This window comes from Megalobrama amblycephala, unplaced genomic scaffold, assembly GCF_018812025.1.
Source record: "Megalobrama amblycephala isolate DHTTF-2021 unplaced genomic scaffold, ASM1881202v1 scaffold320, whole genome shotgun sequence".
Lineage (NCBI taxonomy): Eukaryota > Metazoa > Chordata > Actinopteri > Cypriniformes > Xenocyprididae > Megalobrama > Megalobrama amblycephala.
This window is the reverse complement of record NW_025953343.1, coordinates 260,672-287,278: the sequence shown is the minus strand read 5'-3', so window position 1 is coordinate 287,278 and position 26,607 is coordinate 260,672. Positions and strand designations below refer to the sequence as shown.

General features: G+C 39.2%; 1 protein-coding gene across 2 annotated transcripts in view; it reads right to left on the bottom strand.

Annotated features, from left to right (window-relative positions):
• Positions 1–23,289, bottom strand: part of LOC125261117 — a 182,639-nt gene extending 159,350 nt beyond the window's left edge. For both annotated transcript variants that reach the window (XM_048179709.1, XM_048179711.1), the window contains exon 1: positions 23,156–23,289. The gene's annotated coding sequence lies outside the window, so the exon portion shown is untranslated. The remainder of the gene's footprint in view (positions 1–23,155) is intronic.
• Positions 23,290–26,607: the final 3,318 nt, after the last annotated feature.

Here is a 26,607-nt window from a genome sequence, read left to right as displayed (position 1 = left end):
AAATATCATATTTAATCTACATGACAATTGATGAATTAGGAAACAGCAGACACACAATCAATTGCATGAGTTTACCAAAGCATTTTCAATTTTTTTCAAGAGAATGAGAAATTGCTTTTATGATGTAGCCTACACAAGACTAGTATGTATTTTTCATGTCTGATAATAAAATAAAAACACAGCAACACACTTCTACAGAATGTAAAGTATAAGTTATATAGACAATATATTTTCTAAAAGGCATGCCTCAATATTGACTTTTGAGCTCAGGTAGGCTACATAGCCTACCTTTAATCAACCAAATCAATCCCAGTTTTTATTGTGTGCAGATAGATAATTTTACAGATAATTAAAGATAATTTTGTCACCAAATCTCATTCAACTGAGATGAAGGAAAGAGGGTAGGAGCAACTGTCCACTAAAGGAACTGTAATGTTAAACTTTCATTCAAAAACATTTTAAAGGCTCTCCTGAGGCTTCACCTGATATCACCTGAATATTCTGTTGATTTCATGGGAAAAAGGATAAAGAGACTCTGATGATATACTATATAGGCAATTACAATAATTAACAATTTATTAATTTAGAGTGTCTTGCATGGACTGTGAACATTGTAGCCTACAGCAGGCAATAAAATTAACAATAAAAACAAGTTAGAATGATAATATAGGTCAAATTAAGAATATAGAATGTCTGTATGGACAGTCTGCTTTTTGAAAGTAAAACAATGAAAGCTCAAAGTTCAAGCCGTTCGGTTTGATGTTCGATCGGTCGGTCGGTCGTTCGCGGAAGCTTGATTTTGGCACGGACTCCACGCCATATCGGAAGCTTGATTTTGGCACGGACTCCGCGCCATAGCCGTCACGTCTGTAAAGATCAACAGCTACACGTTATTGACGTGTCTACGTGACGTGATTTTTGCGTGTACGTCTACATATAAAACAAATGGAGATGTACACACATGTATACACATGTGTTATCTGTCGTGCTTGTCAGTCTCGTCGCTGAATGAAACATTTCGAGCGTAGATAGATAACATAGATTTCAGGTTCAATGATGAGTGCTAAGAAAAAGACGAGGCGTCTAATCGACAGGAATCCATCCATATCAGCTGTGCCAACACGCATAAACTGGAGCGGGATTGCATGACACTTGTACGTACAATCAATCATTTCTCCTCTCAAACTCACTAGAGCATGTCCAAAGCAACAGGCCGGTGTTACAATATATTCGGTTCCTGAAATATTCTGTTCCACTGGGTGGCGCTTACACGAATATTCATGATATCCTGCTATTGTGGGCGTGTCCTTGAGACAACGCGCAAGTGAATGGAACTGAAAATATTAGTACACGCTCCTCAAATTGCAACGGTTTAATAGATTATTTCGAAAAGGTAATAAAATATACAATGTTAGTCAACAGTTCACATGTTCGAAACAATGCATAGTTTGTGTAATATGATAAATCGTCTAAGCTATTTTGCCTGATTGAGTACAGGACAGCCATTCAGATTAACGGTTAACGTAAGGATACAGAGCAAACATGAGCCAATAACCTTGTTTTGCACTGATGTGTTTTATGTTTAGCTTTTTTATTATTATTATTTGAGGCTTTAATTTTTTTTTTTTTTTTTTTTTTTGAATAGTTTGATTAGTCTGCTTTCTTCGTTGTCATTCTGTGACTACAGTACTGCATAGTGTTGACAACTTGAAATAAACCTCAAATGTATCTGTGTCCTAATAAAAATAAGGTATAGACTGGTGTGAATATTCGATGTCAACCTTAATTTCTTGATTATTATTCAATCAATATTGGTGCACATTGAGTTTTTCACTTTCAACTGTTTTCCAGCAAATTACTTAACGTGTAATATTTGTACAAACAAAAAGATTCAACAACTGAGACATAAACTGAACAAATTTCATAGACGTTTGATGAACATCTGAAAGTCTGATGTGGCACCAGCTATTTTACAGAGCATCTCATCCTCAGCACCAGATTTGCTAGAACTTGCTGTGAGATGTTCCACTCTTCCATCAAGACAATTCACATTCTCAAATATGTCTGGTGGGACTTATGGTTTGGCACTGGAAGGACAATCAGCTGTCCTTCTGTCTTCCTGTAGCACTGTCTCAGGTATCTTACAGACATTGCAGTTTATTGCTCCTCTGTTCACATCTGCAGTCTTCATACCTCCTGCAGCAGGACTAAGGCACATTCACAGGTGATCAGAGACCCTGGGCATCTTTATTCTGGTGTTTTTCAGAGTCAGTAGAAAGGTCTCTTTAGTCCTAAGTTATTGTAACTGACCTTGATTGACCTATAGGTGCATGTGCAGTTGAAAAAACATGACAAACATTGTTAAAACCCTTTCTAAAGATCTGTAAAGCTTATTTGGATTGTACAAAATTATCTTTAAAAATTCTGAAAATTGACTTTTTTTGAGATTTTTTCATTTTTTTTCTTAGTTTTATTTCAATTTTTAAAACAACAAATCCAGTTGTAGCCTTTATAAATATTAAAAAAATATAACATTCTTTAAGTAGCTGCTGGCATGAAGACTGTCATCAAAACAAAGCTCCAAAGGTTTATATTTCAAAAGAATATTTTATTAACATTTCGAAACAATCTATTAAGACAGCTGCAATTTGAGGAGCGTGTACTAATATTTTCAGTTCCATTCACTTGCGCGTTGTCTCAAGGACACGCCCACAATAGCAGGATATCATGAATATTCGCGTAAGCGCCACCCAGTGGAACAGAATATTTCAGAAACCGAATATATTGTAACACCGGAACCATCCATCACGTACGTCACTCGTCACCTCACATGTCATTGCGTTACCTTCCGTGCAGGATACCTATGGCGTTATTTAACTGTCAAATGTCGAAAGCACATTATTGTGAAACGAGAGCACATCAATGCTCGAAAGTATGGAAGCATACTGTATGTGTAGCAATATTCAATTTGAAATGTAATATGCAAAATGGCAATGCAATATGTAAAATGGCAATGCATTTCTGTGTTTAAATTTACATTTTCCATTCCATATATGCAATGTTTGGAGCAAAATGATAATTCCTATCATCGCCTAACCATAAATATCTATGCTTCTAATAACGTACTGGTTCTATGACTGACAGAAGCGCATCATCTGCCAGTTTATGCCTCGCTCTCCATAACTCTGCTGCCGCCATGTTTCCAACACCTGGCCCCGCCTTAATGAAGTGATTGACAGGGCGGGGCGGGAACTTGATCGGCTGGAAATGCATTTTCAAATCCACATTGAATTTTGCTACTTCATTGCGGGGCATTTAATGAAAATGCAATTGCACTGTGAGTGTAAATGCAATTAAGAAAAATAACATTTAAATGATCATTTTGCTACAATTTTGGCTTGACCTGTGTTAAACATATATAATCATTTCTTTAATACATTTTCATTTGTAACACTATCCAATCAGAAGAGACGACTGATCCATGAAAATGCAACGTGGAATCTTATTGGCTGAGAGTGAACTGCACATGGAATTCTTTTGATAAAAATGGATATGTAATTTCTTTACAATTTATTAATATTTAATAATATTAATAAAAATGTAGTCCATATCTTAGAAATGGCTTGGAATGGGGCGCTTGGATGGTTTTTATATTAATAAGCTTGTTTGTAACTGCATCCCACAGGTTAAACCCCACTGAATGATTTATCCAAAACCATCATATTATCCAATATCATGGACCAAAACATTAAATTAAACATTAATTTAAAACAAAAGATTAAACAACTAATAATGTTATAAATCAGTCTATTTAGAAATGTGTAATATGTTAAATTAGCCTATTAAAAAAATGTATTAATTTAAATTAATTAATTACAATATGGTTTGAAATGAATGAAGACATGTTTCGTCTAGTGTTTTTGAATGAATCTCTTGATTTAATGATTATGATACATCAAATACATTTTAACAGTCACTGGTCACCATCTACTGGCAGAGCAGTGTAATAACATTAGTTTCAATGTTCATTTAGGCTGCATTTACGCTGCAAGTCTTAATGCACAGTTCCGATCTTTTGACCATATCCAATTTTTTGGCCAGCGTGTTTACATTCACTTTAGATGCGACTGGTATATGATATCTGTGTTTACATTACTTCCTGCCCCAAAATGATTGTCATTGATAGTTTTACATGCATATAGTAGACCCTCGGGTTTTGAATGGCCGCTATTAAATTTGCTATTAAAATTATTTATATATTTCATGTCGAGTGGCCATGATTACCTGAATGGATAAGTTAACAGCTGTCAGTGTCATGGAGGTATTGCAGTGCGAATTCTGACTGAATGGATATAGACCGGAAAATAAAGGTAATTTGCGTTTGATATTTTATCTACAGATCAGTTTTAGAATTCTTTTTTTTTTTTTTTTGAATGAATGAATGCATGAATTCGAGCGAGCTAGAGAGAGAGAGAGAGAGAGAGAGAGCGTGCGCGCGCGCGAGAGAGAGAAAGTAGATATAGTGAAGCTTTTGGCTTTTAAGAAAAACAACACGGCGATCTCTTTCAAATTAACCGGGCAAAGGCTGAAATTCAGCTGCTGAATGTATGTGTGCGCGCAATTTCTTTCTAGAAAAATAAATAACGTTAGACATAAAGTTCCCACCTCAATAATAAAGCTGCGATTTTTTTAGTGCGAGTGCATACAAACGATACAAACATGTCTGCTTCATAATACAACATTAAAGCTACCTTTTTAGTGAGCAAACGTGCCACCCTCGCCTTGTGATGGCTTGGAATTCCAATGGAATCGGATATGCGTGTTTAGACGAAGGTCGCATATACAGAGATCGGATATGTATCGGATTTAAAACCACATTTGGAAGTGGCTCAGATCGGATGCGAAAAAATCGGATCTCGTGTGGATTTGTGTGTTTACACGTGTGCAAGTAATTACGATCTGTGTCAGATATGAGCAAAAGATCAGATTTTTTGTGCCAGTGTAAACGCAGCCTTAGCTACTCATTTTAATTGCTGAAATCCGTGTATATTAAGACTATAAATTGTTATTGCAATACTTGCGTTTAGGGCTGGGCGATATATCGCATGCGATTGTCACGCGCATTTCGTCAGTAAAGCCGGTTCCCTGATTGCCGCTAAATCGCCATCACCTGCTTTCAAATGGAGCGGCATTTAATAGACAGAACCGTAGATCACCTACAAGCGACGCAATATCGCGTTCATATCGCAGATGAATCGCCTTTGATAATGAACGCGATATTGCGTCGCTTGTCAGTGATCTACGGCTCTGTATATTAAATGCCGCTCCATTTGAAAGCAGGTGATGGCGATTTAGCGGCAATCAGGGAACCGGCTTTACTGACGAAATGCGCGTGACAATCGCGTGCGATATATCGCCCAGCCCTACTTGCGTTATTATTTAATGTTTGCAACACAGAAGTAGCAATAGTGTGTTGTTGAAAACACTTTGTGAAGCTGTTTAAAACATATAGCTTACATGACCACTTCTTTCAGCGACAATGCAAAAGCAAGTTTAAATATTCCGGTATGACCGTAATTTCAAAGGTTTAATAGACATAACGGAATCGTTGTCATTTAGGAATAAGATTGCGTTCTTTTGATTAATCATACATGCATAAGAGCTTTAGTATTTTTGTATGTCATGTTTAACCAGTTCTCAAAAGAAATTCACTATAGGTGGTATATTTGATCTCCACATTTTAAGTATTTAGGAATGATGATCTGACCCTGATCTTGTTCTGTTTTAAATCAGAAGATATTTTTTGGTAATTCTTTACAATAAGCTTTCGTTAACATTATTTAACTGCATAAGTTAACATTAACTAATAATAAACTGCACTTCTACAGCATTTATTCATCTTTGTTAGTGTTCATTTCAACATTTACTAACACATTATTAAAATCAAAAGTTGTATTGGTTAACATTAGTAAATGCACTATGAAGTAACATTCAACTAACAAACAGCTGTAGAAAGATTAATAATTACAGTAATGTATTGCACATTGTTAGTTCATGTTAGATAATACATCAGTGTTAACAAATAAAAACCTTACTTTAAAATGTTGCCTATTTTTTATAGAAATTTCAACAAGTACACAAAATGTACGACCACAATAACGTTAAGAAACTTTTTTTGTTTGTTTAGATAAATCGGGGTTTGACCTGTAATGTGATTTAGTTAGACTAACGGTGCGTTCCAAACGGGATATATCGCCCTCCGAAGGGCACTTCGGAGTGAAAATAATCATGGCCGCCATGTTGAAGGGTCGTTCCAAACCGAAGTGCTCAAAACTGGCCACTTCAAAGGGCCCTTCGGAATGAAGGATTTCAAAGGGTACAACTGATGGACACTTCGGGCCCCCATGATCCTTTGCACAGGAAAGTTGTTTGACGTCACAGAATGGGTACAGGAGGTTAGGAGTTCGATTTTAACTATAAATGTATAATATTTTTCTATACTACTGTAATATTTATACGAGTTAGATTTGGTACATTATTATGGTCAAAACGACATTGTACTTCAACAAAAATACTTTACAGCTCCCTTTATCAGTCCATTCAAATGTAAAATAAAATAAATAAATAAAATAAATAAATAAATTAATAAACTAACGTTAAACAAAGGGCGCAGCTTGCACAATCTACTCCTCCTTGATTGTCTCGTTAAGATGATGCAGAAGTGCGTTCCAAAAGAAGAGTTATTTTGACCCCTACACCCTTCATCCCTTCGAAGCTCTCACTCCAGAGGGTAAACCCTTTGAAGGGATTAGGGCATAGGTTGTTCTACATTGTTGAAAGAATTCCATGTGCAGTTCACTCTCAGCCAATAAGATTCCACGTTGCATTTTCATGGATCAGTTGTCTCTTCTGATTGGTTGATAACCTTTGACAGCGTTTAATCCAGAAGCAAATTAATTTCTGCAAGAGCACGGAGAGATTCGCGAGCGCACAGGACACAGTTTGAGCACGCAGGACACCGTTTGAGCTTGCACGCAATATCTGAGCGAGAGAAGAGGCAGTTCATAAGAGAGCACTATATTTGAGGGTGTGCGTCCAGTTTTGCGCGAGAGCAAAGGAAATCCGTGCACGAGCGGAGAGATGTGCTCTCGTTTCACAATAATGCGCTCTCGACATTTGACAGTAAAATAACGCCATAGATACCAGGAACAACGCCTCCAAGGTGCGATATTTTTATCCATTGTGACGTTCGTTAAATGAAAACAGGATTACCCGCTGCTCTGCTACACTTTATAATGTGGAACAATCTCTAAGTAGGGTTTCCATTTACCTAAGTAGACCTTGCAAATTATTTTGTTTGAGACTGATACCAGTTATCTAAAAAGACATGGAAAAATAAACAAACAAACACTTTCTTAGAAAAACTAAAATCTGAATGTTTATTGTACTGAAATCCTACTGATATGTCACTTACATAATAATTTGGAACACAGGGTATATTTAAAAATTACCTGCATGTAATTGCAGTGGTAAATAATTTCTGTAATTAAATCTATAATTACACAGTTGACCCACCCTTAAACCTAACCAGACCACCAAACCTGTCCCTAACCTTACCCGTATTCCATTCATCTCTTTTCACAAGTTGTACTTCGTGTGTCTATTAGGCCACTATATTTTGAGGGGAAAAAATGCTGCTTGCGTACCCCATATATGAGAGTCTTGTTAATCATGCATAGTGGCTTAGATAAGTCTGATCATTTGTTCAAAAAATGATGTTTTAATGTATTTAATTAATATTTTTAAGTAAATTAATCTCTCTGCCATTTGCGATTTTTTTATCATTTGATTGATTGGTCGCTGTTCGTTTGCTGTGGTGCTGAATTGCGTCACCATTTGCGGTGTCTACACAGAGTGAATTGGCAATAGACCGCGGTGGAATTTAGCACCAAATAATATCGCTCATTGTTCACATTTAGACTTAAATACCATAAATAAAACAACTGTAAAGTAGCCTACTTATATTTTTGTATTTATATTTACATGCATCCCAAAAAAAAAAAAAAAAAAAAAAAAAACATATCCAAAACGTCTTACAATAAGGGGAAAAAATAACACAAATTGCTGAGTAGCATGTAATAGACACTTCTTTATTCTCAGACTTTGCTTTGCTATGATCAAAATGTGCCAACATCCAGCAGTTTAGCTCCAACTTGCCCCAATTAATTTGCCATGAAGTTTCTAGATTCTTAATTAGCTGGTAAAGATGTGTTTAATGTGTTTAATGTGTTTAAGAGGGGAAACATGCAAAAGATAAAGGCATGTATGCAGCTATTTCTCATATCATAATAATAGTAGGCAAATAATGAAATATAGGACCTATCACTTGTTACGCTATGTTGCTTGCTAATGAATTATAAGCTAATGCTTGCGAATGAACACACTAGTAATTAATGATTAACTTTACATTGTAAGGGTCAGAATTATGCATTAGTTAAGCATAAATAAACTAGTAATTAATGATTTACTTGTTCACAACTATGCATTAGTTAAGCATGGACACAATAGTAATTAATGATTAACTTAACATATAGTAGGGCATATTAGCCATTATTTACAAATTATTAAACATTTGAAAGATACACATTTATGCTATAAATAAACAAAAATAACCTAGTAATTAATGATTAATTGAATGTACAGTAAACGCCTTTTAGTCATTAAGTCATTCAAGTTTCTTGAGCAGAATAAGCCAATAATTAAGGCTAAACTGGCAGTGATACAGTACTAATAAAGGCAATTTGACCCCCTATTCTAAAGTGAAAGCTAAATCCTCATTAATTATGACACTTACTGAGTGATATTTAAGTTTATTGAGCAGAATAAGCCAATAATTAAGGCTAAACTGCCACTAATACAGTACTAATAAAGGTAATTTGACCCCCTATTCTAAAGTGAAAGCTAAATCCTCATTAATTATGGCGCTTATTGGGTGATATTCAGAATAAGCCAATAATTAAGGCTAAACGGCCCTTACTAAGACAATTTTACCCCATATTGTAAAGTAAAAGTTATATCCTCAATTAAGGCACTTATTGAATGGTCTCATTGTTATATAAGTATTAATACATAACTTTTACAGACACAAAACATTTTTTTTTTGTATGTATGGATAAATGGTGAAAGATACAACATGGACGTATTGGCAACATTTAAACGTAAACATACTACGCTTTCACAGCAGAATTACTTATATCAGATAATAAATAATAAATAAATTTCCCTTTTACCGTTTTATGGATGAATGTTATATCCCTAAACTAGGGCTGGGCGATATATCGCATGCGATTGTCACGCGCATTTCGTCAGTAAAGCCGGTTCCCTGATTACCGCTAAAATCGCCATCACCTGCTTTCAAATGGAGCGCCTGTCACGAATCCTGTCAGTTCCGGACTACATTTCCCATCATCCCCCCTGTCAATCACATGCACTCACTCCACCTATCACCTGTTGCCACATCCACCCTAGCACACCACACTGATCACCACACCCAGCTGCAGCTCATTATCAGGACTATAAAGGACTCACACTCACACCACCAGTTTGCGAAGTCTTGATTACTACTGTGTCATTTCTGAGCGTTTATATCCTGTCTGCCTGCTTGTTATCATTCCTGCCTGTTTCTCGTTATTGACCCATTGCTGCCTGTCCTGATCTTTGCCTGTCCCTTGACTACGACTCTGCCTGTTCCTCACTGTTCCTGTTTGTTCCTGTTTTGACCCTGCCTGTACGACCACTCTTGTTATTAATAAAACGCTGCAATTGGATCCCTGCCTGTGAGTCCCCTCCGTTACAGCGCCATTTAATAGACAGAGCCGTAGATCACTGACAAGCTACGCAATATCGCGTTCATTATCGCAGATGAATCGCCTTCGATAATGAACGCGATATCGCGTAGCTTGTCAACCCTACCCTAAACCCAAACATAAAATGGAGAATATAGAGAATATAAAATGAACGTAATGGACATTAATATTTATGACAATTTTAGTAACAATATATTGCATTAAACGGATATTTTGAGCCACTAAATCCACTCAAACCTCTAAACCTACCCATAACCATTTCTTAAAAATATAAAGAAAAACACAACAGACAGAAAAGTGTAACTTAATCACAATAATTTCTTTATTAAGAAAATGTCAAAAGTGATACCAATAGTAGTCCGAATGACGATGTGTTGCAGTCGCAGTCTTCTCTGGTGATATATAATAGTTTTGTATCAGGTACAAGCAGAATTAAGTTATTAATCCACGAAAATGGTATTCCGCTTCACTTCACTTCACTTCACTTTACTTCACTTCACGGCATGTCGCAATCTGTGACGAAGCAGGCGAGAGCCAATGAGCATTGATATCACTGCCATAAAACGCGTCGTGTGAAGCTTTTTAAAGGTGGCATTTTTTGAATTCATAACGATCACAAAAAATCTTATTGCTGATTATTTGTCCCTTTTGCCAAATTTAGACCATCCAGAGGGGGAAGAAGGGGGAAAATGTGATGTAGCACACATAGTTCAAATGAAAACACCATAGGAATTTTTGGTAAGATCTTCATTATGTTTGTTTTACTTAGAAGCAGTAACATGGAAGGTTCACATCCCATGGTGACTGCTGGTAATGTGAAACATTCAATATAGTGATAAAATCAAGAAATGTGTGAATATTAACGTGTGTTTCATTTCTGTGTATTATCGGTTCCTGGAAAGCTCAAAAAGGAGTGGTCCGCAAACAGGAAACCAGTTTTATGGCATCCTGAAGGGGAGGAGTTACCCAATTAAGGATGTGTGGATTAAAATGTCTTTCAAATGTATACTTTGATGAATTATTATGGAGAGAAGTCTTTGGTTAAAGGAAAACTTCATATTGGGTGTGACTTGTGAGGTTGAAAGTCTATGTGAAGTGTGAAATGTACTGTTTAACAAATGGAGTGTTATGATTGGTCCGTTTGAATACTAAGTGAGGGGGCCAAGAGTATAAAAGAGCAGTGGAAATGTTTGAACAAAAAAACGACGGGTGTTTGTTGGAACAGTAGCCAACCATTTAGTCTTTTCTTTTGTTTTTTTGTTATGTGTTGAGTTGTACTTTAAATAGTTTTTTTTTTTTTTTTTTTTTTTTTGTTTTTTTCCTGTGTTAAACTTGCCCATTCATTGGATATGAATGGTTTAAAGGCTACTATTTTCCAGAAACCCAAGACAGGGTGGAAATGTTTGAACAAAAAAAATAAAAAAACGACGGGTGTTTGTTGGAACAGTAGCCAACCATTTAGTCTTTTCTTTTGTTTTTTTTGTTATGTGTTGAGTTGTACTTTAACACTCTGAGGTATCGCCGGCGATACCACCGCAGTTTTTTTCTTACCAGTGTGAAAGAGACTCAAAATACTCTGTCAATGTTGCACATACAATTAAGAGTTATACACCATTTTAATCTGTTTAATATCTTCTTTTATTTGTGTACACTGAGAGTAAAAACAAAATGTTGTGCTTTTTGCAAAATAAAGAAAACTAACATGATGCGTAATCTCTCGTCTCCCTCTGAACGAAGTCCGATCTGATAGTTCTCAGAAAATGAACTGTAACGTCTCGGTTACAAAGGTAACCCTCATTCCCTGAAGGAGGGAACGGAGACGTACATCGGACAGACCGACGAATAGGAATCTCGCTAGAGAGGCCAATCTACTTCGAGTGTAACTAAAACGAGCCAATACACATTGGCATGCAATCATATGCATCACCTGCTCGCCTCGCAGCGTGGGTATATAATGAGCAGCAGGTGCGTTGCATCTTCAGGTTTTCGCTGAGGAGCCGAACCGGCAGCATCAGCAGGACAACGACTGTGGCGACAGGACGTACGTCTCCATTCCCTCCTTCAGGGAACGAGGGTTACCTTTGTAACCGAGACGTTCCCATTCGGTCACGTTCGACGAACGTATGGGTTCTCCCAGAGGGAAAGACACGGGCTTCGTTTAGGAGCAACCATGGAAAAAAACCATATGGGATCCCCGTAGGGTCACACATATGGAACCCAGCCTAAATCCGGTTCTCAAGGATGCAATGGAGTATAGGCCTGGCGCCAGACGCTCCACCACGTTGGCTGCCGAAGGGTAACCGGAGGACTCAACAGGGTCTGCCCGTAGGGACTCTCTGGAGCAAAACAGCGCATGTAGCGCAGCAAGCCGACCTGGTTAAAGGTAGGAGACCTGACTCCAATGACTGAACTTTTACCACAGGGCTATGCCTATTTTAACTCCCCTCGATTAGCTGGTCGAGGTGGAGGGCTTATGTCGATTTTTAAAGATGACATTGGATGTCGGTCGGTATCTTTTGAATTTTATAACAGCTTTGAATTACAGACTTTTCAGGTAATGCAGCCAACTCCTGTGCTGGTTGCAGTTGTTTATCGTCCACCGAAGCCAAATAAGGACTTTATAAATGAATTCTCTGATCTCGTGAGTAGACTGGTTGTAAAATTTGACTGTTTTTTAATTCTTGGGGATTTCAATGTACATTTGTGCTGTGGGCAGGATGCTGTGTCTAGAGAGCTCCTAAATGTGATTGAATCTTTTGACTTGATTCAGTGGGTTAAAGGGCCAACTCATAAATTGGGCCACACCCTAGATTTGATTTTATCTTTTAATCTGCATATTCAGGATGTTGAGATTGACGAGGTAGTGTTTTCTGATCATAAGCCAGTCTTTTTTAATGTCTCTTGTTATAAGAATTTGAGAACGCCTGTGCTTAAAAAAACATGGTCTAGGAAAATTAATTCATTGACTAGTGCAGAGTTTTCCATGTTATATAGAGACAGATGTGAAGTTACTCAATGTGAAACATCCTTGATGAATTTAAGTGTGGATGAGCAGTTGAATCAGTTTAATTCTGTTTGTGTGGAAATTCTGGATAGTGTTGCTCCTCTTAAAGTGAAAAGAGGTAAATCAAAACAGCCATGGGTAAATGAATCCTTAAGGAACCTTAGACAACTTACTCGGCAAGCCGAGAGGAGATGGAAAAAGCATAGATTGCAGGTCAATTATGAAATATTTAGAGATTCTCTACTGACATTTCAGAAGGCGTCTAGAGATGCAAAACACAAATTTTATTCTGATGTTATTACTCTAAATGCAAACAAGCCTAAAATTGTATTTGAGACTATAAACGCAGTCATTAACCCTGTTCAAAATATGGTTCCAGATCCTGCCATTTTAAGTTGCGAAGATTTTCTTAAATTCTTTTATGGGAAGATTGTCGACCTGCAGTCTAAAATACCTGTGGTTCCATCTGTAGACCCGGCTGTGCCGTGTAGCACGGAATGGGGGGAATTTTATCCTATCACCCTTCCAGCTCTGGCAGATGTTGTGTCACATCTTAAACCCTCTTCATCTAAAGGGGATGTTATGCCACCGTGGTTTTTTAAACAGATTTTTGATAGTGTAGGGACCACTGTACTGCTGTTAATTAACAAATGCCTCAGTCAGGGCATTTGCCCAACGGCCTTTAAGCATGCTACTGTTTTTCCATTGTTAAAGAGGCCAAATTTGGCAATAGAGGATCCTAATCACTTTAGACCCGTTTCTAATTTACCTTTTTTAGCAAAGGTTTTAGAAAAAAGTAGTTTTTAAACAGTTACAAGCACACATTACGCTGAATGCAATAGATGAGCTGTTTCAGTCAGGCTTTAAGTCTCGCCATAGTACTGAGACAGTGCTTGTTAAAGTGTTAGATGACATTTTGCTGTCACTTGACAATGGCGAGAATGTTATTCTAATTTTGCTCGATCTTAGTGCGGCATTCGATATGGTGGATCACAAGATTTTAATCAATCCTCTTGAACACTGGGTCGGCCTAAAAGGCAATGTGCTGAAATGGTTTGAATCGTATCTCATGGACAGGTCTTTCTCAGTTAGCAGTGGGAACTGTCAGTCTTCAAGAGTACATCTTCCCTGGGGTATTCCACAAGGGTCGATTCTTGCCCCAATACTTTTCTCCCTCTATATGCTACCCTTGGGGGCTATCTTCAGAAAATATAACGTATCTTTTCACTGCTACGCTGATGATACGCAGATCTATTTGCCCGTGAGAGAGATACAGCCAAATTCATTTGATGCTCTGCTGACATGTTTTCAAGAGGTTAAGGACTGGATGGCTGCAAATTGGTTGATGCTTAATGAAAACAAATCCTAGGCTATTGTGTTTGGACCTAGGAAGCATGAAGTAATCCAGCATTTAAATGCTACTACCCTATCAGGATCTACTAAATCTAAGGTGAAAAACCTGGGGTTTGTTTTGGACAGTGAGTTAAAGATGGATTGTCAAATAAAATCAGTTGTCAGATCATGCTTTTTTAACTTACGTCTATTAGCAAAGACTAAATCATTTTTATCTTCATCTGATTTTGAGAAGGCAATTTCAGCTATGTTTTTTTCTCGAATGGATTACTGTAATTCCCTTTACTTTGGAGTTGATGGTAAAGCACTAATGCGTCTGCAGAAAATTCAGAACGCAGCAGCGAGAATGATCAAGTCTGCAAAAAAACATGATTCTGTGACACGCTTTTAATTTCACTGAAGTGGTTGCCAGTACGTTATCGAATTGTTTTTAAGATTCTTGTACTTGTTTTTAAGGCCATTCACAATTTAGCGCCTACTTACTTATCTAGGATGGTGACAGTGTATACTCCGCCAAGATCCTTGAGATCCGAAAACAAATATCTGCTTGCCGTTACTAAGACAAAATACAAACACAAAGGTGATCGAGCCTTCTCTCGAGCCAGTCCTAAATTGTGGAACGATCTCCCAGTCGCGATTAGATCCATCAAATCTTTACCTGTTTTCAAAGCTATGTTGAAATCACATTTGCTTAACTTTGAATGCAAGGTCTAATGATTGAGAGTGATGTTTAATGTGTGTTATGTGTGTGCTTTGTATTGTTTTATTTATCTATTTATTTTTTTCTACGTTTGTTCTTTCTTGGCACTGTGAAGCACTTTGGACAACTAACGTTGTATTAAATTGGTGCTATATAAATAAAATACAAAATAAAAAATACAAATAGGTGTCGCCCAGCCCGCAGCTCTACAAATGTCTGTTAGCGAGGCACCACGAGCCAGCGCCCAGGAGGATGGAGTGGAATGAGCATGCAACCTGAGCGGGCAGGACACGCCCTGAGCTTGGTAAGCCAGAGCGATGGCATCCACTATCCAGTGGGCCATCCTCTGCTTGGAGACAGCCTTTCCCTTCTCCTGGCCTCCATAACAGACAAAGAGCTGGTCTGAGGTCCTGAAGCTTTGAGTTCTGTCTATGTACAGTCGCAAGGCGCAAACTGGTCAGAGCAAAGCCAGGGCTGGGTCTGCCTCCTCCGAGGGCAGAGCTTACCTGGTCCCTGAAGGGAGTGGTAGGAACCTTGGGGAAAAAAGCCAGGCCTGGGTCTCAGCACCACGTGGCTGTCACCCGGTCCGAACTCTAGGCACGATTCGTCGACCGAAAATGACTGCAGGTCCCCTACCCTCTTGATGGAGGCCAATGCAACCAGCAGCAAAGTCTTCAGAGACAGAATCTTTAAGTCTGCTGATTGCAAGGGCTCAAAGGGAGCAATCTGAAGTGCTCGAAGACCACCTTGACGGTTGATGTACGCAACGGTCGCAGTGTTGTCCATACGGACCAGTACATGCTTGCCCCGTAGCGGCCCTTTGAGGCGGCTCAGAGCAAGGCGCACTGCAAGCAACTCGAGGCAGTTGATGTGCCACTGCAAATGGAGTCCCGTCCAAACCCCTGAAACTGCAAGCCCGTTGTACGTGGCACCCCAGCCGGTGGTCGAGGCATCTGTGAAAACCACAGCATGCCGGGACACCTGTTTTAGGGGCACTCCTGCCCGAAGAAACAAGGGGTCCGACCACGGGCTGAAGGCTTGGCGACACTCCTGAGTGATTGCCACCCGGAACGTGCCGCGTTGCCATGCCCATCTCAGGACAAGGCCGTGAAGCCAGTGTTGAAGCGGTCTCATATGAAGCAGACCGAGCGGTGTTACAGCCGCTGCAGCTGCCATATGCCCCAGGAGCCTCTGAAAGTATTTCAGTGGGACCGCTGTCCTGCCATTGAACGTATTCAGGCAATTCAACACTGACTGAGCACGTTCCTCTGTGAGGCGTGCTATCTGTTCGACCAAATCCAACTCCATACCAAGAAAAGAGATCCTCTGCACCGGGGCGAGTTTGCATTCGAAACGGATTCGAATTCGGACGGATGCATTCGAAAATGTGTTACTGCGTGAGCATCTTGGACGGTAGCTTGTGAAGGCTACGTTTCAAGACTCACAGATCCAGGATAGGTCGTAACCCACCGCTCTTCTTGGGTACAATGAAGTAGGGACTGTAGAACCCTGACCTCATATCGGCTGGAGGGACCGGCTCTATCGCGTCCTTCGCCAGTAGGACTGCGATCTCTGCACGCAAGACAGGGGCATTGACATCTTTCACTGTAGTGAAGAGGACGCCCCTGAACTTGGGGGGACGCCGGGCAAACTGAATCACATAGCCAAGCCTGATGGTCCGAATGAGCCAGCGAGACAGACTGGGGAGCGCCAACCAGGCTCGCAGAGACTGTACAAGCAGGACCAAAGGGACCACCAGCGTACCCGCAGTGGGGCAGCGAGGTGGAACACTTGGGGGGGCTCTCTTTGCGAGGCGGCCCGAAGTGGCGTCACAGTGTGCTGGGCAACACTTACCTGGTTCCATGGGTGGACAGAGGGAGCAGTCAAGGCTTTGGCTACCCGCTGCTTGCTGCTGTCCGCTGGCGACAGAAGAGGGGGATGAGAGTGGTGAGGTTCTTGCCCTCCCACTGCTCTCCGAGCCCTCTTCAGACCCGGAGATGGAGAAAACTGCTCTTTTATTGAAAATTTGGGTACTGCTGGCTGTTGGGCCAGCGGTGGAACAGAAACAAACCCAATAAAAGGATTTACCACCTGGCCCTCCTCTGGGGGGTGGAAAGAGCAGCCCCACCTATCTCTGGGTCGCCCGTCTCAGGGAGATGGGAGCATTGAGAAAGCATTTATCTTGACAACCTCTCACACCTCACAAGGTAAGCCAGGGGGCACTTCTGGACCACTGAGGTGGACATCGTCTGGCTGAGGGCCTGACTTTGATCACGGTTAGTCAACAAGCGCAGCTCATTTTGGTACTTTTGGCATTCCATATTTATGGCACCAAAATACCTCCATACTGCCCAGGAAAGCATGGCTGTAAACTCTGAATCTGAGTCAGCATAAGCACACACCATTACAGTGGGCAGCATAACAGCACTCTCTCCAATGCTGCAGTCGACGTCTGACCCTCAGCTGGAGCTCTGAATGAAATGCTAGGTTCCCCTATGAGAAGGACCAGCAATCCAATCCAGAAACTGCACAGCTTGTAATGCGCTAGAGAGAGAGGGGCCCTAGGGGGTTGGTTCCCTGAAGGAACCCCTCAACCTCATGTCACCCAAGCCATATCAGCAAAGTAGACCTCTTCTGGTGCACCAGAGAGGGCACTACAATGGAGATTAGGCAAGGGAACCGCGCATCTAGAGCGCCGAGCGAGCGCTGGGTTGCCGTGACAACCCCGACAGTTCGATGGCACACGGCACGCAGAGGAGCGAGAGGTTTGCTCTCGCTGATCTCCACGGTCATGTTCTCATATGAAAACATGAAACACCCATGAGCATCGTTTCAGCACGCGCCCAGACATGTGAAACAGTGATCGTGGCCATCAGTGAGGACAGGAAACGACCGCATTCAGAAGCACACAAGTAGAATGTCATCTTTAAAAAGACGCAAGCTCTACTTGTGTAAGCTCTTTTAGGAACTTTACTCTTTTAAAAGTGCTGAAGCACGCAGGGGAACGGCCGCCGCAATACAGACAGGGATTGTGTGCAGCCTGTCATGTGCTCTCTCTCTCTTTGAAGGCGCTCACTCTTACCAGCCGTAAAAACGGCTTTTCAGCGCTCAAAAGCGCACCGTAACGGCCGTGAGAACAGCCTTCTGACGCTGTCAAAACAGCTATTTGCTCAATAATAGCAAACGAAACAAAAAACAGAAAATAAAGAGAGGACTTCGACCCTGCTGCTGTGCTGTCCGCCCGCACTCTGAAAAAAAGAGAAGTTTGACCAAAAAGCTTGACTCGTCTTTTAGCAGACACTTGCTTGCAGAGAACAGGAAAAAACACCTGTTCAGCTCCGAAGCGAAAAGCTGAAGATACAACGCACCTGCTGCTCATTATATACCCGCGCTGCGAGGTGAGCAGCTGATGCATATGATTGCATGCCAATGTGCATTGGCTCGTTTTAGTTACACTCAAAGTAGATTGGCCTCTCTAGCGAGATTCCTATTCATCGATCTGTCCGACGTACGTCGAGCGTGACTTACTGAATGGGAACTTAGTGAATACTAATGACACAAAAATGAGACGTGTCTAAAAAATAACCTTGAAATATCAGGTTTTAAATTGTGTCAAATTGAAAACAAATATTCTTCTGTTTGTATAATCTGTATGAAAAGAGAGCCATGTCAGAAGTCCATAATTCAGCTCATTATCCACTAATGCGGCCATGCCCATGGAGCCAGTGCTATTCAGACGCAAATTCAGTCAATACATGCATACATCATCTCAATCGTGTATTTATTGTCTTAAAAAATGTTTTGAATAGCCATAGTTAGCAATCTCTGGAAGCCTCTGTTAGTTCAGTTCCTCCGGCTGCAAGTATGAATTGAAAACACAGTATCCAGCGCTCATAGTGATGACAATAAATATTGAATAAATATTACTCCTGTATAGAAAATTGACAAACATATGAGAATCCATCAATATTTCTCCAAATGTGCATGCTTTTAAGCTAAAAGCCTATATGAAATGCCATAGAGGTAACATAATTGTTCAGACACTTTGCATCACAGAAATACATTATATTGTAAAGAATATAATAGAATACCATTATTTTAAATTGTAATAATATTTCTCAGTATTGCTGTTTTTTCTGTATGTTTGATATACACCATGATGAGCTTGAGACATGATCACAGAGGGTTTTTCCACAGCCTACCTGACTGAAAGAGCTCACTATTTATGCAGGTAATTACAACTCATTATGCGATTCTTTTGTCTTCTCAGGTGTAAATGACCCATTATTCATGATGATTCACGCCTCCACACATACTGTGTTTCTTGACCAAAGAGGTTTTAGAAAATGTAAATCTCTCTATTGTTTTATATGAACAAGCAGGCAGCATAATTTTTTACATCATTCTCAAGCAAAAACTCTAATCTACAACCTCCAATACCCAGAAGTCTTGTGAACACATATATAATATAATTTTTTTGGCCTTATTTCAGTGACTTAAATTTTTGTTTTTTTTCAATAACCACGCATAAACATTATTCCTTCAAAAATACAAACATGTACATACATGTTTCTCACATATTATGGTAGCCTAGTTTGTGCTGAATACAGTGTAATGACACTTTTCCATTAATATGTTTATGAACAACTGAAAAAAGCACAAATGTCAGGGCATGTCAATACTTCTCCAAGCCCCAAATCAGCCTCAGACTCCAGAGGGTTAAATAGTTTTTTTTATTTTTTATTTTTTCCTGTGTTAAACTTGCCCATTCATTGGATATGTTGCCTTGGCTTCTGCTATGTCTACTTGAAACTTGTGGATCCCGAAAATAAAAAAGAACTTTCCATGGACTTTTTCTGGAGGTTGCCACTTCTTTTGCTGTCAGTTAGCCACCGCATCGATCATCTTACCACAAATGGTAATTTCAAAAGTCACTTGACTTAAAAAAAAGTAATTGACTCGCAAATCCGACATTACTGGATGTGTTGTTTTTCTGCTAATAAGGACTTATATTAGTTTTTATACAGGTGCTATGGAGCATCATGATGAACATTTCAATAACCATAAAACAGGAACAGTAATGTTAATCTAGCAAGTGACATACCTTATCTTCCTCCATTTTTGTCACTTTCTCCTCTGGGAGACCCCCATGCGGAGATAAAATCCATCTCTGCTCCGAGCAATTGGTAAATTTATGAAATTTCAAAGACGCCAACGCGCGCATACAACATGATATAGGCCTACACCAGTAACATTCAGAAGGCGTGAGATTTTCTTGTGTACAATTTCATCGTGAGAACGGTTTTGTTATTTCGATCATGATAAAACAACTTTTGTTATCTCGAGATCACGAGAAAAATAAGTTGTGATCATGAGAAAACAACTTTTGTCATCTCAAAATCACAAGAAAAATAAGTTGAGTTTTCTTAATAAGTTTTCTTTTTTCGATTTTATATATATATATATATATATATATATATATATATATATATATATATATATATATATATATATATATATAATGTATATATCGGCGAGCAAACAACATTTTAGATTGTGTGTTCCTCCCTGCTTCTGCTACGGACGATCCGCTCCTGCCTGGCGCTCTTTGAGGTTCCCCTTGGTTCCATCGCAAATGGATTTAGCAGAGGTGTTAGAGACGGGCCCAGCCTTATCTCTGCCTTCACGTGCTAGATCCAACGCCTTTTCTCAGAGTTCAGAAGCACGCTTTGTGGTTCCTTCTGCTCTGGTTGAAGCGCCGGTGCTTCACGTATCACAGCTCTGAGGAGTTTCATGTCGAAAGCATCAATATGGGAGAGTTTGAGGACTTGCCATCCCACTCTCCCACATATGAGGAGCTGGTGGAGGTTGTGACTAACGCTGTTGGCAAATAAATCTTCAATGGCCAGCGGAGAGGCAGGATGTTCGTCCCAAAAGCAAACGGCGGCGTTCCAGAAACTTCTCCCCCGTCACTACCAGGTCCCAGGGGCTGCTGAGCGGGAGCAGCCCCAAACATCGAAATCCAGCTCCTCATACCGTGCCAAACAAAAACAGAGCATCGGCACCCAAGCTAGGGTACCGGCATGGGATTTGGCCGTAGTGCTCCAAGGCCTTTCCCTAGCTCCTTTTTAGCCTATTGAGGAGGTTCCAGTCAAGTTCCTGACTGACTCTTAAGACATTGTTCCTCCTGGGTATCATTCTCTTAAAGGATAGGTGATCTGCAAGTGTTGTCAGTTGCCCCTTCATGCTTGGAATTTACACCAGGTATGGTGAAAGCTTTTCTTCATCCCAGACCAGGTGACATCCCTAAGGCCCCAACTAATGTGGTTAGAGCTCTTGTTCTGCAAGCTTTCTGTCCTCCACCCTTCAGGGATGCAGACCAAGAAAAGAATAATCTTCTGTGCCCGGTTCAGGCATTGGATGCTTATGTCCACAGAGCTGCCCTGTGGCTTAAGACAGAACAGTTGTTCTTTTGTTTTGGGTCTCCTAGCAAGGGGTCCCCAGCATCTAAGCAGAGGATGAGCAAGTGGATAGTTGAGGCTATATCACTTGCTTATGAGTCGGCCGGATAACCTTCCCCTATGTCAGTTCGAGCCCACTCGACTTGAAGTATGGCTGCCTCTAAGGCTCTCCTCTCCGAAGTGTCCCTTTCAAGATGTTAATGATGCGGCAGGCTGGTCTTCACCGCACATATTTGTGAGGTTTTATGACCTGGACTTGAATTCTACTCCTGGGGCTCGGGTACTTTCGTCCTAGTGCTTATGATTCACACTAGACAGACATTGGTCACTATGGTGGCATGGGTATAAATGTTCCCACAGCGTCATTCTCGACGCAGCGCGGGTTCCCTTGAAAGGGGACATCTCGTTTATGACTGTAACCTTAGTTCCCTGAAGAGGGAATAAGCCCTGCCATACTTCACATGTGCTTCATGACGCAATCATGCAAAGCGTTCCCACAGCATCATTCTCCATGCAGAGTCTCGTTCCCTCTTCAGGGAACTAAGGTTACAGCCATAACCAAGACGTTATAGGCCCCCTGCTTTTTTCCCCAAAAATAAAAGTTTTCTGTAAAGTAAAATTATTATTATTATTATTATTATTATTGTTGTTGTTTTATGCAACCCTACAAGTAGGCACAACAAACCTGGTGTTCGTTATATTTTTTTGTGAAATTTAAATCACAATTTTAACCAGAAAAAACACAATTAGATGCAGCCCTATTTGCTTCTGATATCAGCATGTTCACAATTCTTTTGTTGTCATTTTTTGCAGGAACCAGATGCCTCTGATGAGTCGTGCTGAAACTGTTTTTCTCTGAGAGAACATCAGCAAGCTGCACTACACAAACATGGTAAAATGACAGCTTGGAAATGACAGGTATGTTGAACAGTAACTGTTTCAGGAATGGCACAAAGGTGTGTGACTGTTCAAGTCTCTGTCTTTAGATCAGTGTGCTTAATAATGTGCCTTTTTGGTCTTTGTTATGTATATTTGGATTATGTTGTGTTGTAAATAAAATACAATCAAAAAGCCATTCTTTTAAATCTCTTCTCATTCTTTGTTCTAGTCCCCTCACAGTCCTATTCTGCTGACAGGGCCATTAGGGGAGGGTCTTTGTCTTCCCAGGTGTAAAACACATCATTATTCATGATCGTTTTTGCCCTCCCTCCATATAGCCTTTTGACACAAAACATTGTCTTACAAATTTTAAATCAATATATTGTTTTATGTGAATGACTGGTAAGGATTATTTTCACATTTTTTTGTAACAAAAATCTAGCCTATATCATACATTTTTCAAAAGCCTTGTGAACATATTTCAGTGACAAAATGTTATTTTCACAAACCACGCATAAATGTCATTTTCTCATACTGCTCACATATTATTGTAGCAGAGTTTGTGCTGAATACAGTGTAATCAGACTTTTCCCATGAAAATGTTTAAAGTAACAGAAATAAGCAAAAATGCCAGGGCATGTCAAAACACTTCAGGGCCCAGAGAGTTAATAATAATAATAATAATATAATAATAATTGGAGTGACATGGCCAACCACAGCTACTGCTGAACCAAGTATGCTAGACCATGCATAACTCCAAGATTAACTGTGTTCCATTGTGAAACAGCATTAAGTCTGAAAATAGTGAAAAGCTACTGCAATGAGCTTGCCAAAATGCAAACAATTCTGCCAGAGCAAAAGGCAAAGCAGAGGAAAACAAACATGTTCTAACCTCCGTCTAGACTGCGAGAAAGAAGGTAGCTCTTGCTAGTGGATCGCTGAAAGTGGGGAGCAGGCCGATCGATCAGAGCACTGGCCTGCCGTGTCTGGGCCTGGGTCCTTCCACTGTATCTGAACTTTGAACCCATTACCAGAAAGCCCTTTGGTGGCGGCTCAGGAGACACTAGCCTAAAACAGAACAATGCATAATTAATAATCTGAATCAGAAAGTACTGAAAAGACAACTCCCTTTTAATAATATATATTTACATCACATGAGAATGTATTGTTAACATACCTGCAGCAATAAAGTGCATGCCAAAAGAAGCATTTAATATGAGAATCCAAATTAATCATACCCAAGATTTCTCATGTATTTAAAAACAATAGACTTTGTTCTCCATTGACTTCGACTTAAATTTCATGCAAACATGAGAGACCAGAAATGAAACGTATTCTGTTGTGTGGTGACTTCAGACATTGGCAGGATGATCAAACACAAATTACTGAAAGGTCATGAAAGCTAAATTCATAGCACAATAGTGACAGTTTGTTATTAAGAAATGTGAAGCAAAATAACGGCCGTCCCATTAAGAACAAGACTCAAAATACTCAGTTGACACAGATAAAAGTTATACATCATTCAAATATGTTAAATGTCTTCTTTTATTTGTGTTCACTCACAGTAAAAACAAAATGCTGTGCTTTTTGCAAAATAAAGAAAATTAACATGATGTGCCATCTCTCTCTAAATGAAGTCCATTCTGAATCTCCTCAGAAAATGAACTGTAACTTAGAGAATACTTATCACACAAATATGAGACATATGTCCAAAGAAACGTTGAAATGTTCTGTGTGAAGGAACGGAGCAGTCTTGCACGGTTTCATTTACTACACATCTTACATTAGTAAACATGCTATATCGGCTTTTCCCAAACTACATTCCAATACTGAGATGAGTGAAATCAGCCGAAGTAATAAATACTGAAATAAAATGTGTTAGCAACATATTAAATTGCAAATTAACATTTATAGGCTCTATAAATACGATACATAAAATGTCATAGATGTAATATGAATGCTTGAACAAGATTTCTTTGGACTGTTTTAGACAGATTATGAATTGTTTACTGTAAAATAGCCACTATATAAAGTGCCACATCAATTAAGCTTTTGTTCACAATGAATGATTAAAATTCAGCTTTGCTTCATGGAAATAAATTATATTTTAAAGTATATTAAAATAGAAAACCATTATTTTAAATTGTTATAATATTTAAGAATATTGCTGTTTTTTCTGTATTTTTGATCAAATAAAGGCAAGCTGAAAATAGTAATGTGTCCAATCTTTTGACCAATACTGTATATAATTTAAAATATAATAGGCTTATACAAAATTCACATGATATGCAATAATATGTGTATGCATGACATAAAAAAAAAATCATGTTTTCTGTTGAAAGTAGACATTATATTAACATCAATAGTTGCTATGATCCTGTTATCAGCATGCTCACAGATGTTTTTTTCTTTCTCAAATCTCACAGATGACCAGATATTGGCCTACATTGGACTGCGTGAATCGTGAGATCAGATTTTTTTTTTTTTTTTTTTTCCATAGAAACACCAAACACCTTGAAAATTCCAGGTATATTTCAGGTATAACTGTGTACTCAAAACGTGCCTTTGACTCTCATTTATATTATTAACTATATTCTAAATAAACTACAAAATTGTTACGGTGCTAGTGTGGTAGAGATGAGGCATACACGGAAAACCACAAAACTGGGTAGTTTAATCAAACGAAGGAGAGTTACACACACAATACACACTTAACTAACAATAGAACAGACAAGGAGTGAAGGGAGTGAGTCCATTATAAAGGGAGTGCAGATGATCAGGAACAGGTGCAGGTAATCCGTGATGATGGGGAGAAGACGAGGAAGTGAGTGCAGGTGTGGAGACAGGAGGATCATGGGAAATAGAGTCTGGGAGACAAAGGAACTGTGACAAAAATAAACTACTTTGTCCGCACATTCTTTAGTTCCCTCTCACATACCTGGCTGAAAAGCTCATTATGCGACACATTATGCGGGTCATCGTCTCCTCGGGTGTGAATCATAGCATTATTCAGGATTATTCACGCCTCCATGCATATTGTCTTTCTAAACAAAAAGTGTCTTATAAAATTTAAATCAATATATTTGTTATGTGAATGAGTAGGTAGGATGAGTTTTATATATTTTGAATCAAAAACTCTAGTCTACAAGATCCATTAGTCAAACGTCTTGTGGACACGTACTTTGTTTTGTGGCCTTATTTCAGTGATTTACGTTTTTTTTTTTTTTTTTTTTTTTTTTTTCAGTAATCATGCATAAACGTTATTCTCTCAAAAATACAAACATGTAACTACATAAATGTTTCTCACATATTATGGTAGCCAAGTTTGTGCTGAATACAGCTTAATGAGAATTTAGCCAGTAATATGTTTAAAAGCAACTTAATTTACCTGAAAAAGGTGTGGTGTTCAATGCAGACCTTCCATAGTCTCTTGGCAGCTCTGTGGTTGGGAAGCTTGAAGCCAATGGTGCTCTCGAATTGCTCATACTGTTGTGTAAAAAAGGGGAAGAACAAATTAGATATGTTGTGACACACGTTCTGTGTTTTGTTCGTGTGTGTGAGCGCACAGCTTTGAGGTTATTTTCCATGGCTGTGTGCTCTGCTGTCCCTTTTGTGTTTAAATGTGGGGTCAGTCATGCTTCTGCCCCACGGTGTGAGCACATGGCATTGGTTGTTGGTTCCTTGCCATGTGCTCTTGTCTATCAGGTGTGTTGTGTTTCTGTATGAGCAAATGAATTTAATTTGCCATGTGCTCTTCTGTCTCCCCTGCTGAAAAATCCAGCATAAACTAAAGACAGTGAAAAACATTTTTTTTTAAAAACATACACAAAATAATAGTCCAGATCACTAGTAGTTTTTGAAGAGTGACCAGGTAACACTTGAGTAATTAGGAATGCATTTTATGACCACATTCAGAGCAAAAAAGTCGGTAGCACTTTATTTTACTGTCCTGTTCCCAATGTACACACTATGTACTTATTATAGTAATTGCAATAACTGGGTAACTAGGTACTAACCCTGAACCTACCCCTAAACCTAACCTAACCTTTATATTACACATACTTTTTTAGGTAAGTACACTGTAAGTACACATAAGTGCACATACTGTAAAATAAAATGCAAGCAAAAAAACAATTGCTCACGCCTCAGACACATGGTAATGCTGTGATTTGTTATTAGTTCTTAAGGAGACCAATCTCATTCAGTAATTGATGATTACCTAATAAGGAACTATTTCAGTCAAAAATTTGCCATTACGTACTGATTACTGAATCTTGTTTCCATATTAATTAATAGTAGTAGCTGAAGTGTTAATGAAGTACTACTCATTTGTCCTGCGTTACT